Genomic DNA, 15,706 nt, shown 5'->3' on the forward strand with positions numbered 1-15,706 from the left:
CGTCGAACAAGTAGTGAAGAAGATATGAGCAAAATACCAAATCTGCCTATAGCCGAAAATGCAACCAAACTGCCTGATAATGAAGCCGATAACAAAGAATTCCAAAGGCCAAACCCCAAGGGAATGACGTCTAGAATGTTACAAGAGAGGAAAAACGTCCTCAAATGCCAAGAACGGAGCTGCAACTCACAGACCAATTTCTTCTCATATTCAACCTATCTAATGAAGCCACAAATGCTTCCTTTTATTCTATTTCCAAGGGTCCGCTCAACTCATATGGGCAATGTGGGATAAAAGATGTGTAATATATAAAACATATATTAAAATACCCCTTATGTCTCCCTTGGGTACACATCACCATAAAATAAATATTAAAGTAACACTTTAATATTTTACAATTAAATTAGATGTTACCTTAATAAAACTTCAAGCATTAAAATGTATTAGCAATCGGACTCTGAATAATGCGAGTGATAGCTCATCGGAAAGCTCTCACCAAGGAGTATCGAATCCAATCACCAAAATTGACCTGCACTGTGTCCTGTCGACTTACTAAAAATAGTAAGTATGCCTGAAACTGAGTAAATCAACTTCGTTTTGGCCCAAACTGGAAAGGATTAGGCCAAAACACTCCAGGATCCCATTAAACCCTTCGTTAGCCCTCGGGACCATGTAGAACAAGGCTAACGCACACACACTTGGTCAACTACTAAAAGAACGTGAAGGCCAAAAGATGGGATCAGTACACGTTTTTCATTTTATTAAGCTTTTGCTTGATTTATGAAGCCTTCAATGTCCTTTTTCGCATTTTTGAGTGTGTGTTCTAATGCTTTTGGTCTTTTAGTTTTGTTCAAACCCTTGCTTTCGGTTTTGCCTTTGATTCAATATATCTTAGGACTTAATTGGGCTTGGCAGCCAAAAGACTTGACAATTTAGGTGCCCAAAAAGTGTTACCTCGAGATGCAATTGCATAATTTAAAATATCATGTTACAATGTAATGTTGACATTTCCTTTTTGAAAAATATAACATAAATTGATTTTATGTTATGTTTTTAGGTTAGTTTTCACTTATATTTATCACTTAAGTGACTATATCGCACATTATGTTATATTTTCATGTTGAGTTGTTTTTTTAAATTTTCACTTAAGTGACTTTATTAATTATGTAGTTTGATTTATATTTGAGTTACTTTATGTTTTATTTAAAACATATAAGTTGAATATTACCTTTTGAAAATATATTTGCGCATAATATATTAATTAGATAGTGTAAATGTTATTTTTGACCCAATTAAATGATATTTTCTCAAAAATCAATTAGACATGTGCTTAATTTATCACTTAAGTTGTGCATACCTAGGTTTTTCAACCCATTTACATGTCTACATGCAATGGACCACCAAGAGTGCATTTTGCACTAAAAATGCATGTAATGGACTTCCTAGAGTCCAGTTTGCATAAAAAACCTCCTTTACATATAATCCACTTTACATGTAATTGCATCTAGAGTCCACATTTTTGCCTTCCAAGGTTAAATTTATTAACTGCATGTTACATGTTGCATATTTTTAAAATATGTAATGAGGGTCCAAGACTGTGTTTTGTATTATTTGCCCATGTTGCAAGTTTTCAAATATGTAATGAGGCCTCTAGACTGCATTTTACATAAGATTACACTTACATGCATTTTAAAACATGTAATGAGGTTTGGAGAGTGTGTTTTGCCTCTTGCCTCCATATACATGTTATTTAAAACATGCAAAAGCACTTGGAGAGTGTGTTTTGCATAGAAAGGCAAAGAGAGTTGCAATTTAAAACATGTAAAGCCCCAAATAGAGTGTGCTTTTGCATTTCATCATATGCATTTGCAACTTAAGTTCACGTTTTTGCCTCCAAGATCAAGAACGCCCATGTTTTTGCCCTTTGAGACCACATTTTTGGAGGGAAATTTTAGATCTGCCCATTTCATGGCATGAAATCTATTCCTTAAGGGGCATTTTGGCATTTCTATGCATATCCATGCTTTAGGCATTGAATCTCCATACATAAAAAGGTCATTTTTAATTCCATTTGAGGGCACGTTTTGGCAAATAATGCCCAGATTTGGGCATTTTTGAGATCACATGTTTGCATATATGGAAGGCGTTTTGCAGTATTGATGCATTCCACTGCCATTAGAAGTCATATTTTTGACATGATGGAGACCATGCTTTTGGTCAAAAATGTCCCAAATACTTGTTCTCTTGCAAAAACGTCTTTAATCCTTAGGAACATATGCCTCAATCCTCAAAAAGCAATAATTCATTTGGTCTCCATTTTCCCAATGGTTATCCAAGAACCTGAGTTTGTGTGGAAATGTGCCAAGCAATTTGCTTCAATAAGAAAACGAAATTTTTTTAGGTGCTAATGGAAATTTATTCCGAGTTTACATCCGGACACTATCAAGAAGCTCTTCAAAGTGTCAAAGACTCCAAAATGTGTCAATCTACAAAGGAGAATTCACAACAACTCAAACAAGAAATAGGTTGTTCTCTAATGAAAACGGGCAATTCATCAAAGACAATCAGAGGCTATCAAAAGACACAACACCATGATCATAAAGGTGAATGCAGTGGCCCAAATTACAGGAACTCCCAATCTTGTGATCATCCAGGTTTGCAAGCATCGCCAAGTACAAGACCCTTCAGAACAATCCCTAGGATCATTTCAACTCTCGTGTCTTCTTCCTTCTTTAGTTTTCATGTTTGTAAATTGGAGAGGATGTATTACATGAAATTGTGTAATTACATATAATACGATTTGCATGTCCTTATGACATGCAATCCAATAATGTCTCTCGTTAGTTAGACCGGGTCAAAGTTGGTTGAGTTACTCCCACGTTTTCCTCCTTTTTCTAAACTCCTTTACCTATATAAAGGAGTACCCCCTCATTGTAAAAATTATCTTTTGTTGTATGCAAGAAAGCTCTACCAAACTTGTGCAAACGTAATTTTGATTGTGTAGTATCAATTTGGAAGAAAAGTGAATAAAAGAAGCAATTGGATTCAAAGCTTTGACTAGAAGCAATTGTGGTACAGCAAATTAGAAGCTTTGACTGTAATTTATGCCTATTGTCTCCGATTCATGTTATCATTGCATGTTCAATAATAGAGCATAGTGATTTAAGAAGCAATCAGAGCCGAAGCTTTGACTAGGAGTAGTTAGATGCTTGATATGCTTTATTCATCTTCGTATCATGCATTAAGCTCCATTATGAGATGGTGATGATTATTTGGGTGTTCTATAGCTTCTGTATATGTAAGAGCATGATTTAAATAGATCATTAATCTCTTTGGCCTAAATCCTTTGATGAGTTTTTGATTCATTTTGCATTCCTCTGGACTCTTTAGCTATTAGCACAAAATCATTGGAGCTCAACAATATCAACATTCAAGATGCTTGATATGCTTCCATCATCTTTACATCGTGCATTAAGCTCCATTATGAGATCTTGATGATTCTTTGGCTGTTATAGCTTTCGTATATGTAAGAGTGTGATTTATATATCATTAATCTCTCTGGCCTACTTCCTTTGATGAGTTTTCAATGCATTTGCAATGATGTCTCCATAAACTTCACAAAATTGAAGTTATATTATATTACTTATTTATTCATTCATTCATTCTAATTTTATTATTAAATGTTAATTTAAAGAGGGTACATTACATCTTTTATATTGATAGACTTAGATTAGAACCCTAAACCTAATCGTTTTTTACTTTATTTCATTGGAAGTAGTTGAAGATCTCAAATTGCCAATCATTCCCACTTAGAAAGTTGAAATCTGTAAATGAATAGCATAGCTGCATACGTACCCACATGGTCATCAGTGAATCACATCATTACTCTTAGTTATATCCAACACAATTGCTAGTTAGCAGTGTCATCCTTGGGGTTGCCTTATTTGATCACATAATCGCCATATTATTTAACATGTGACCTTTTCTTGTTGAAGAAAGGAGAAAATAATTACTATTTTATTCTGCATGTTGCAGTGACCACAAAGATCACATCGACACAGCTGAACCAAATAGGTACAACAGAAATAGAAATTCTAAAGCAATAGCAAACTACCGAAAATGGTGCCCAGTGACTTGAGCTCTTATTTTTTTAAAGATTCAGAAGTCAAATAATATTAAGTCATCCTTTTCAATTGATATTTATTTTTTGATAACTTCATTAATTTAATTAATATCATTTATGGGAAATCTGGGGACATTACAGCATGGATTGAAATTGGGTGATATAGACTACCATTTTAGGATCTATTTATAGATGCTTGGTTTGAGCAGGTTTAGCTTGATCAAAATTTGGATATTATTCTTTACCATTTTAGCCTTGATTAATTCTTCAAGTTTGATAATAACGTAATCGTGGTGGGTTAGCCAGCAATATCTTGCAGGTTTTTCTCATCCTCATTCTATTCTCCATATGCTCTCACTTTTAACCATGATATGATCTTGGTGATAAAAAATAATATAGGATTTGAGTTGATTGTAAAATAATTTGGTGCACTTGAGGTAATGGCCTACCAAGTGCATTATATAATATCATAAAATAAACTTTAGAGAATGATATACAAAAGGCAGCTTTATGAACTTATACTAGCAGAATGAGGCAGCCACCAAGGCATTTGAGGACTAAGGATGCAATTTGTGCACCTTCGATTCCATCTACCTCATTTTTTTAAACAACCTTTATTATTAAATTTGATGTATGAAGGTATGTGATATAAGTAGTACTCTTGCAGGAGGGAAGACGTCTAGCATTTGTGAGCTGCCAACTCAAAGCTAAGAATTTGTTACAACAAATTTATAAGGAGGAAATGATGGCTATCCTACATGCAATCAACATATGGAGAACTTATTTCATGGGAGGATGCTTTAAGGTGAAGACAAAACATAATAGTCTCTAAGACTTTAAACATAGGTTGTCATGTAATAAACAAAAAAAAAAAAGGTCACAAAAATGTTGGGTATAACTTTGAGATCACATACAAGAAGGGAGAGACGAGTGTTATGACTAATATTCTATCTAAGAGGTTATCATCCAGCACGAGTTATCACCCCTAGACAAATGGACAGACTGAGATAGTTAACAAATGCGAGAAGAGTTATCTCCGGAGCTATGTAGCAGGGCAGCAAAGAGCTTGGGTTAAGTGGTTGTATCTAGGGGAGTACTATTATAACTCCTACCACATGTCCATTCAGATGTCTCCACTTCGTACTCTCTATGGCAGCAAACCCCTGTCATTCGTAGACTTCGCTTTGCAAGACTACAAGGCACCACTAGCTGGGGATTGGATATAGAATCAGCAAGATATCCTCAAATCTCTTCGGGAGAACATTCTATGGGCCCTAGAATCAGCAAAAGATGTACACTGATCACTGGCGAACTCAGTGGAGTTTTGAGTTGGGTGATGTGGTTTATCTCTATCTCCAACCATATAGGCAAAGTTCCTTGAAGAAGAATGGGTCTCAAAAACTTCAGCCTAGATTTTTTGGTCCATATTACATTACTAGGAGGGTTGGTGAGGTTGCCTATGAGCTAGATTTACCTAATGACAGTTGAACTCATAACGTGTTCCACATTTCATGTCTCAAGAAAGCAATTGGCCAGCATACAGTACCCTCAATAAAGTTGCCCCCGCTCGTTGAGGAAGCGAAGCTTGTATTAGTACTAGCAAAGGTGATAGAGGTCAAAGAGAGGAAGCTATGCAACACGTCCATCAAGGAATATCTGATTCACTGGAACAATTTACCTTATGAGGACGCCACCTGGGAAAGCGAGTCAATCCTACAACATCCGGCTTTGAGATTGCTTGAGGGCAAGCAATCCCAGGAAAGGAGGACTATAATGCCCCCTTCTCCGCACTAGCATTAATGGCACCTAGTTGGTCTATCTTCCATCTGGATAGGCTAACGACATGTCATTTAGGATGTCAGCCAGTCACAGGAGTTTTGGTTTTAGTTGAGGAGATTTTAAATGAGAAATCCTAAGGTTTAAGTCACTTTATTTTATTGAGTTAAAATATAAAGTACTTTATGACAAAATGGCTTAAGTGACTAAAAGACGAAAGTCTTTTATCCCACATTGCTACGGTGTTTGTTTCCCCCCACACTTCGAGGTTATAAAAGAAAGCTTTTGCATTAGGATTGACAAAACGAATATATGTTATTTTACAAATCCTAAAGGTTGCTTAAATGTGACTAGGTATTTCCTAAGGACGAAACCCCTTAGAGGAAAAGAGTGAGACTAGATGCAAACCTAGCATCTCACATTTACACTTCAGAGTTATGATTCTAGATTGATGCATTAAAGGTCTTTAAGAATTGGGAGTTCAGCGGCAGAGAGGATACAGGTGTTTGAAAACCTTCAAGAAAGTAATACGTATAGGTCAGTGTTGGTATTTTAAGTTTGGACGGCTAAAGGAAAGAACAGTAATTTCTCAGCAGAAGTATACTCCCCTGCATAAGTACATTTCCCATTCCAGTCAGGTGTAATCGCATTGCCTAGCATCAGATTTCAGGACTAAATGCATAGCAGATAAAAGGAACTGGATGGAAATTGATTCTGTTCACGGTAGTTTCTACATGGGATCACCTCACCTAGAAGTAGCAGGTCGGGTCATAACAGTAACAGCTTACAGAGCTGAGACATCTGCAAGTATAATCGTATATTTATATTGGAAGGGAGTTGGATGCAATAACAAGGTACTGGGAGATACAATCACCATACCGCAGGGTCACATACCAGAGCACTTAAGCCGCAGTGAATGTTGGAGTGAGAATGGAGGAGAACAAGTACAGTCGGGGTTAGCATATTTTAGTCGGCAAATAGCAACCAAGGGAAATATCTAGACGTGGCCACTGGGAGGACACTCGGAGCATATTCAAACTTCCATATCAGCACTCACACTGCTAACGGGTCTGTATGTAATATACCACACCACTATTTCAGTTCTTGGTGGGAGGTCGTACGGCTTGTGGGAGCACAAAACTTCAATTCTAATGACCAAGGGTGCGTGTTATAGGTGTAGGAGGAAGACCATACGGATGGATATGATGTCCGTATGATGTATTACAGGAACCTATTTACGTACGGTGGTCTTTTGAATAACTATGTCAACCGTACGGTGGTATGGGTTGTGGAAGCCATACGATATAACTAGTACACACCAATAGCAAGCCGTACAGTGAGGATTGAGTGCCTATGGTGACTTTAGTTCCCGTACAGTGATCACTTTAGCTATTGTACGGGAGTCCAAATAAGTCATACGATTAAGTGGGATGGCTGTACGGAATGCAATAGGATGATGGCCATACGAAATCATCCACACCATTCAAAGAGATACAATGAAGCCATACGGTTTGTGTAAAGTGTTAAATATTGAACAACAATGCTTAGAAAATGTAGAGAAGAACATACAAAATCTACAGATTCTCCAACCGGAACAATTATGCCATTAAGTCCTCCAGTTGCCAGATACAGATCAAGAACATGATCAGAATAGGGTGAGGGTTTAATCCCACCGAAACCGAGCAAGCCAAATAGGGAAGGTCTTCCACTTCCAAAATGGCGATCAATTGCTGAACTCCAACAGGAATCCACAGTACAGAGATATAATCCGAAAAGAATACCTATCGACTACTACAAGCCGTGCTTAAATACCCATCAGGAAAAAGCTTTCTGAGGGTGTACAAAGATTAGCCGACGGCGACACAAACTACTATGACAAAAATTAAATTTGGGTCTGAGTTAAATTAAAATAATCGGCTCGTTACACAAAATAATTAATTACATTTATTTTTCGTCAGGGACATTACAGTCCTCCCGCCCCGAAATTCGCTTGTCCTCAAGCAAATGCAGTGTCGGATGCTATAGGATGTGTTCGCCCTCCCACATTGCATCGTCTAGTGATAGATGTCGCCAACGTACCAAATATTCTCTCACAGTTCAATTACGCAAGACTTTTTTGGGCACTTCGAGAATCTCAATAGGTTCCAAGATGAGTTTCCCCTCCTCATTGAGGAGTGGAAGCTCTATAGTGACGGTGATGTTTTGCCCGATAGCCTTCTTCACATAGGGAACATGGAAGACATTATTAATGCGGCTACCTTCGGGAAGCTCCAGTTCGTACGCTACCTCACAAATGCGTCGGATCACGCGGTAGGGGCCATAAAACCGGGGCTTCAGTTTCTCCTTCCATGTTCCCTTCAATGATGACTGTCGATAAGGTTGTAACCAGAGATAGACTAGATCCCCCACTTTGAAACTTCACTCTAATCGATGTTTGTCGGCATATACCTTCTGTCGGTTTTGTGCCTGTTGCAAGTTTTCTTTCAAGCTCCTCAAAATGTCCTGTCCTTCTTGAAGTTGGCCCTTGGAGTGCGGCTGTCGCCCAGCACTATATCGATGAAGGAGTGGTTCGTGCCCATATAGAACCTTGAACGGCGTCATCCTGATTGACATGTGATAAGTGGTATTGTAGCAGTACTCCCCGAGGTGGATCCATTTCACCCATGCGCGTTGTTGTGCCGAGACGTAGTTCCGTAGATAACCTTCAAGTCATTTGTTCACAATTTCAATTTGGCCATCTGTCTGTGGGTGGTAACTTGTACTCGGTGATAGTTCAGTTCCTACCATCTAAAACAGTTTTGTCCAGAAGATACTGACGAAGCGTCCATCCCAGTCACTGACGATGTTTCGAGGTAATCCGTGTAGGCGAAAGACTTCTCTAAAAAACAGATCGGCGACCTATGCAGCCCGAAGGTCCAAGGGGATGGCGAAGAAGTGAGTGTACTTTGTCAATCTGTCAACCACCACGAAGATAAAATCCCTTCCATTCACCTGGGGAAGACCTGTTATGAAATCCATTGATATACTTTCCCACTTATGTTCAGGAATCGGCAGAGGCTGTAACAGTCTGGCAGGAAGAGTATGTTCAAATTTGTTTTGTTGACAAATAGTACATTCTCTGACATTCTGCAACACATTCCCTTTCAATCCCTTCCATGAGAACCTTTCCCGCATACTTTTGTAAGTCTTCAAGAAGCCAGCACAACCAGCCGGGGGGGAGTTGTGCATATGATTTAGGATCTTCTGCTTAAGCTTGGATTCTGGCACTAGGTAGATCCGATCCTTATAATAGATGATATCATTCACCACCTTATAACGATTATCATGGATGTGACCATCCATTATCTCACAGGCAAAAGTATTTCTGGAATATTCCACCAGCAGTTGTGCCCTCCAGTCAATTGAGATCTGCTCTAGTGAGCAGATGGTGGGTTTTCGGGATAGGGCATCTGCAACAACATTGCTTTTTCTCTTTACATATTCAATGTCAAAATCAAAAGATTGAACCTTGCTTACCCATTTTTGTTGTCATTCGTTCAAGTCCCTCTACTCCAAGAAATATCTCAGGCTGTTGTGATCTGTACAGACAACAAACTTGGCACCAACCAAGTACTGCCAAAACTTGGTCAATGCGTGAACAATGGCCAACATTTCTTTATCATAAATGGAATATAGGCACTCGGCTAGTGTAAGCTTCCTGCTCTCATATGCGATGGGGTGTCTATCCTGTATCAAAACCGCTCCAATACCTTCCCCTGATGTGTCGCATTCCAAAATGAATGGTCGGGTGAAGTGAGGCAGTGCCAACACCGGACATGTGCTCATGGCCTCTTTTAGCTTATCGAATGTGAGTTGTGCTTCTTCATTCCACTGGAAAGCCCCTTTCTTCCTCAGATATGTTAAAGGCGCGCGGCGCTAAGAAAAACCCTTGACAAATCTCCTGTAGTAGCTACACAATCCGAAGAACCCTCGTAGATTCGTGAGTGATTTCGGGGGAGGCCAATCGAGGATAGCCTGGATCTTCTCCTGATGCACTTCAACCCCATATTGACTGACAACATGCCCCAAGTACAATATCTCCGTCATTCCAAACTCACATTTGGATTGTTTGGCGAACAAGGACTGTTCTTCCATTATACTTAGAACCTCGTTCAAATGTTTCAGGTGCTCCTCCCACGTCTTGCTATAAATAAGAAGATGATCAAAGAACAACAACAAATACTTACGCAACTGCTTGTTAAAGATGTGGTTCATGCATGACTAGAATGTAGCTGGTGCGTTGGTCAAACCGAACGGCATGACCAAGAACTCATAGTGTCCGTAATGGCAACGGAAGGCCATTTTTTCACATCCTCTTCCCTCATTCGGATCTGATGGTATCCGGAAAGGAGATCTATTTTTGACAAATAGACCACACCATGTAGTTCATCCAATAGTTCATCTATCCTTGGAATGGGGTACCTATTCTTTATTGTCCTCTTGTTTAGTGCACGATAGTCCACACACATACGCAACGTTTTGTCCTTCTTCTTGACCAACACCACTGATGATGTGAACGGGCTAGAACTGGGACGGATCCATCCCTTATCAAGTAACTCCCGGATCGTCCGTTCGATTTCATCTTTGAACTTCTTCGGGTGGCAATACGGTGTGGTTATAACAAGTTTCGCTCCTGGTTCCAACTATATTGTATGTTCAAATCCTCGATGCAGCGGAATGCCAGCAGGAATATCCATGAAAACCCTTTCATGCTTATTTAAAACATCCTGAAGCTCTTTATCCTGTGGAGGTGTTCGTTGCCCCTTAATTGGTTCCGCCGAGATGAAACATTGTGCAGCCCACGCAACATCATCATGCCGTAGAATTGCCTCCATTCGATACGCAAACACTTCCTTCGATCCTTCATTTTCCATCCCTCAAAGGGCCACCTTCTTCCCATTAACCACGAAAGTGAAGTCCATTTGCTTGAAACTTTGAGTGTATTCATCAAGCGTCTCCATCCACTGTATGCCGAGGATGACCTCCATGTCGGCCAGATCCACTATGAAAAAGTCCTCTGTCATTGTGTGATTTGCCATCGTGATGCTCAGCTAAGGAACTAGGTGCATGCAGGGCAAAAAAGTCCCTCCGGCAACTTTGACCTAAAAGCCCACGTGTGCTTCCGTCAAAAGATTTCTTCGTTGTACTAAAGATGAATTTATGAAATTCAATGTAGCTCCGCTATCCAGCATCAGTGTGACCCTTTGTCCCTGAAGGGTACCTCGCACACGAAAAATTGTGCACCTTGAACTGCCAGCCAAGGCAATGGATCCTCCACATTTTATTAAAGCGGCAATCCTCTCCGTATGGTTCAAGTTGGCCATGTCAATGTCACCACTAGGTTGGATGTCTTCCACTGGCGTTTCCTCTCGATCCTGCTCATCTTCTTCATCGGACATTACTTCGATGTAATGAATTTTCCCTTTCCCGAGGCATCGGTGGCCAGGTTCCCAAGGCCCCTTGCAATTAAAACATAATTTCTTTCTTTGGAGTTCTTGTCGACATGCTTCATCCAGTGATGGCTTCTTGGGCGGAGGTTTGTCCCTCGAGAACGTCGACGCTTTCGGATGTGAATGAATCTGAGAGGATGAGGATGATGCTAACGACGACGCCATGCTTCATGCCTTACTGATTGCTTTCGTCAAGGTTGACGGGTTGAATCCCTTCACCCAACCTTTCAATGGTTCTGCCAATCCATCCATAAACAGAACGACCCGCCTTCGTTCAGAGATGTCTGTCACCAACACAGAAAGTCTCTGAAACTCCGCGATGAACTGATCTACTGATCTCATTTGCCTTAGCTGTGCCAGATCTTTGAAATTGAGCTCAGGGTCTTTTCCATCAAACCGTTCAATTAGACTCTCCGTGAACTCAGCATAAGTCTTTATTTGATCATGCCCAAGAGTGATAGTGCCGTGGTGCCACCATTCGAGCGCAACGCCCTCCAAGTGTAACACGGCAAATTTGATCGCTGCTTCTTTGGGCATAGGATTTAGCTGGAAGTAGGTATCGCCTTTCATTACCCATGCCTGCGCTGAAATGGAGCCTAAACCGTCTAATGGAGACAGGTTCACCTTACACAATTTTCTCCTTAGGTCATCGTTAAAAAATCCTCTTCTGTTTCCACCTCCTACATATCTCATTCTTAGCTCTGCGTAATCCATGTAGGAGATGTCTTCTTCAAGATTCGCATTCTGCCAATCCTCCCATATTTCCTCGAAGGTCGGAAGTCTCTCTCCGTGATGTGTCTCAGTTCGTGGTGGGAAAGTCGGCATGGATGGTCGAGAGTGTGCAGTGCGAGGGTGTGATCTGCTTGCCACCGAATCTGCGCTATGTCCATTCAGTTCTCCAGAAATTTTGATTTCTGCCAACTTTTTGAGAGTTTCTTCCATAAGCCATTGAGTATCAATGATCTGTGCCTGGTTCCGCACAAGATCCCTCAGAAGTGCAATGAGTTCGGCACCTGTCGGTTCCCGTTCCCGTTCCTGTTCTTTAGCCATTCGATCAACAGAATGTGTCCTTCTCTTCCGGCTATAAACTCACATTCACCGATCACAGGCTGGCAGGATCGATTGCTCTGATACCACTGTAATATACCACACCACTATTTCAGTTCTTGGTGGGAGGCCGTACGGCTTGTGGGAGCACAAAACTTCAATTCTAATGACCAAGGGTGCGTGTTACAGGTGCAAGAGCAAGACCATACAGATGGATATGATGTCCGTACGGTGTATTACAAGAACTTATTTACGTACGATGGTCTTTTGAATAACTATGTCAACCGTACGGTGGTATGGGCTGTGGAAGCCGTACGGTATAACTAGTACACACCAATAGCAAGCCGTACAGTGAGGATTGAGTGCCTATGGTGATTTTAGTTGTCATACGGTGGTCACTTTAGCTGTTGTACGGGAGTCCAAATAAGTCATACGGTTAAGTGGGATGGCTGTACGGAATGCAATAGGATGATGGCCATACGGAATCATCCACACTATTTAGAGAGATGCAATGAAGCCATACGGTTTGTGTAAAGTGTTAAATATTAAACAACAATGCTTAGAAAATGTGGAGAAGAACATACAAAATCTACAGATTCTCCAACCGGAACAATTATGCCATTAAGTCCTCCAATTGCCAGATACAGATCAAGAACATGATCGGAATAGGGTGAGGGTTTAATCCCATCAAAACCAAGCAAGCCCAATAGGGAAGGTTTTCCACTTCCGAAATGGTGATCAATTGCTAAACTCCAACAAGAATCCACAGTACAAAGATATAATCCGAAAAGCATACCTATCGACTACTACAAGCCGTGCTTAAATACCCATCGGGAAAAAGCTTTCCGAGGGTGTACAAAGATTAGCCAACGGCGACACAAACTACTATGACAAAAATTAAATTTGGGTCCGAGTTAAATTAAAATAATCGGCCCGTTACACAAAATAATTAATTACATTTATTTTTCGTCGGGGACATCACATTGTATGTTAACTGCCCATCCGTAACCCAATTACTGTGTTCTTATATATCTGAACTCAGAAATTTATCAATGACATATTGTATAAATGCTGTCAGGTTATTAATCTGGTTATAAACTATTATTCCAATATTGTGGTTTTGAAGCACCGTCTTGAACCTTGTTGAAGACCTGATTTTATAATTTCAAATTAATTATTTCATATCATTTATGTGAGCAATCAGCACAGTGGCATGACAGTAGTGATTTTCCTTAAGAGTTTTGATTACTGGACAACTGTTTGACAAAATACCTGTTAGTTCAAGTGTAATACTTCTTATCAAATCCAGCAAAAGACATTTCAGCAAGTGATTGCGATCCTAGATTTGCAAGTTACTTTTGGACTAACTTATTCTCATGTTTGGGCATAATCTTGCTTGTAGCCCATCGCATCATCCCCAATTAGACAGACAAACTAAGGTACTCATCACATGCTTGGAGGGCTATTGATTATGTTTTGCTTCAAAAAAGAAAGAGAGATGGGTGCAATGGCACTTGCAGAATTATGGCGCAACACATTTTTCTACAGTTTATTCCAAATGTCTCTATTTTTGGTAGCATATGGGTACCATCAACCATCTAGTATCTTTCCATTGTAGGCTCACCAAAAGGATAGAGTAAATTGAAAAACACATTCAACAATAACAAGAGACTCTCAAGTCTTAGGGAGATGAAGAAATTGGTAATGATAGAATAGAAAGAGGCACCATGTTGATCAGAACCACAGTGAAAGACATTATGAAGTAGGAGATTAGATCTTAGTGCAGTTTCAACAATAGAAGTCAATGTCACTAAGAAACAAAACAAGTACAAACAGCTTGCACCAGATTATGATGGCTCTTATTGCAAATGTAGCATTCAAAGTGAAGTTACCTAAATTAACAAAAATGTATCCAATCTTGCATTTTTCTTGCTTAAAGAAGACTGTTTGACTATCTTACAAGAGGACGTGCTTTCTGTCCCCAAGGGACTGTTGCCATCCCCAAAACTCTTCTGGGGTAGTGGGGCAAAAAAGGAACATTTCCTAGCCGTCCCAAATTTCAAAAATTTGGAAGAAATGGCCAGAAACATTCCCTGACATTTGCGGACAGCTAGCCGTCCCTAACACACTAAGGGGATATCTGAAACGTCCCTGATCACTCCCAGAAACAAAGGTGTACCCAACAAATTTGGATGATTGTTGGCATTAAAAAACCAAAATAATTATTCCCTTTTTTAAAATTATTTTTGCCAAAGTGGTAATGTGATGGGCCCACGAGATTTATAATTTGTGTCCACAGAAGATAAAATTCAAATGGAGGTGCAACTAAGACTGGTCGGGCTACCATTTGATAACCCAATTCTACAAGAGGTAGATAGTGACTCAGGTTATTATAAGTAATCAACTTCGGATATTGATAGCTAGAATGAGCTTCAGTTCCATACGTTGCACCTACAGCCTATTATATTTTGATGTTTGAGACTTCCAGATATATGATTGAGAAATTTTGATTTGAAAATTTATATTGACAGACCATGATTTTGATGTCTGACAATATTGTTATAATGCTGTTATACTGATTTAATATAATGACGAAAGCTTGATGAGGAAGGAGAAACAATTTTGAAAGCTAAGCAACAGTATCTAATCAACTAGAAGAATCTGACCAATAAAAATGCAATATGGGAGGATCAAGAATTCATGAAAATGTATTCAAGGATCATCGACGTTGTTGGTTTTAAGGGCGGGGGCATGAGACACCCTTAAACTATATCATCCACGCAAGTGGGCAGTCGACTTGTGGCTACAATAACCTTTTATTAAGATATATTAGCATTTGTATAGTTGTATATAGATAGTTAAATCAGCCTGTGTGGTCTCCGTGGCATAAGTATTGTATACATAGCAGATAATGGTAAGTTTGTGGTCATCATATTGATCATATTTCCAATATTTTTGCTAAAATAATGCATTACTCAGATTAATATTGTTCAATAATCAAAGATGTTTCAGTCGTCTGTAGCAGCCAAGGACTGAAAACTCCTCAAAATATGCCTATGTTCAAGCTCTGCAACTGGCATGTATAGCACTTTCTTAAAGACTATTTCTGAGACTTGAGCTCCATCCCAATCATAAATTCTTAATTGGAATTGTACTGTTATAATGTTTAATCAGGCTTTGCTATGTTATAGTGTATCATTCCAGATATGATCAGCTGTAATTGTATTTCATGATCTCTAATCGTATCATCATTCATCTTGATCTTGGGAGC

At 39.5% G+C, this 15,706-nt stretch overlaps 1 protein-coding gene across 6 annotated transcripts in view; it reads right to left on the minus strand.

The window, feature by feature from the left end:
- UVR8 (Regulator of chromosome condensation (RCC1) family protein) overlaps positions 1-15,706 on the minus strand; it is a 267,087-nt gene that overhangs the window by 40,117 nt on the left and 211,264 nt on the right. The gene's annotated exons all lie outside the window — the stretch shown is intronic.

This window comes from Cupressus sempervirens, chromosome 5, assembly GCF_028749045.1.
Source record: "Cupressus sempervirens isolate cs-2001-9-10 chromosome 5, ASM2874904v1, whole genome shotgun sequence".
Taxonomy (NCBI): Eukaryota; Viridiplantae; Streptophyta; class Pinopsida; order Cupressales; family Cupressaceae; genus Cupressus; species Cupressus sempervirens.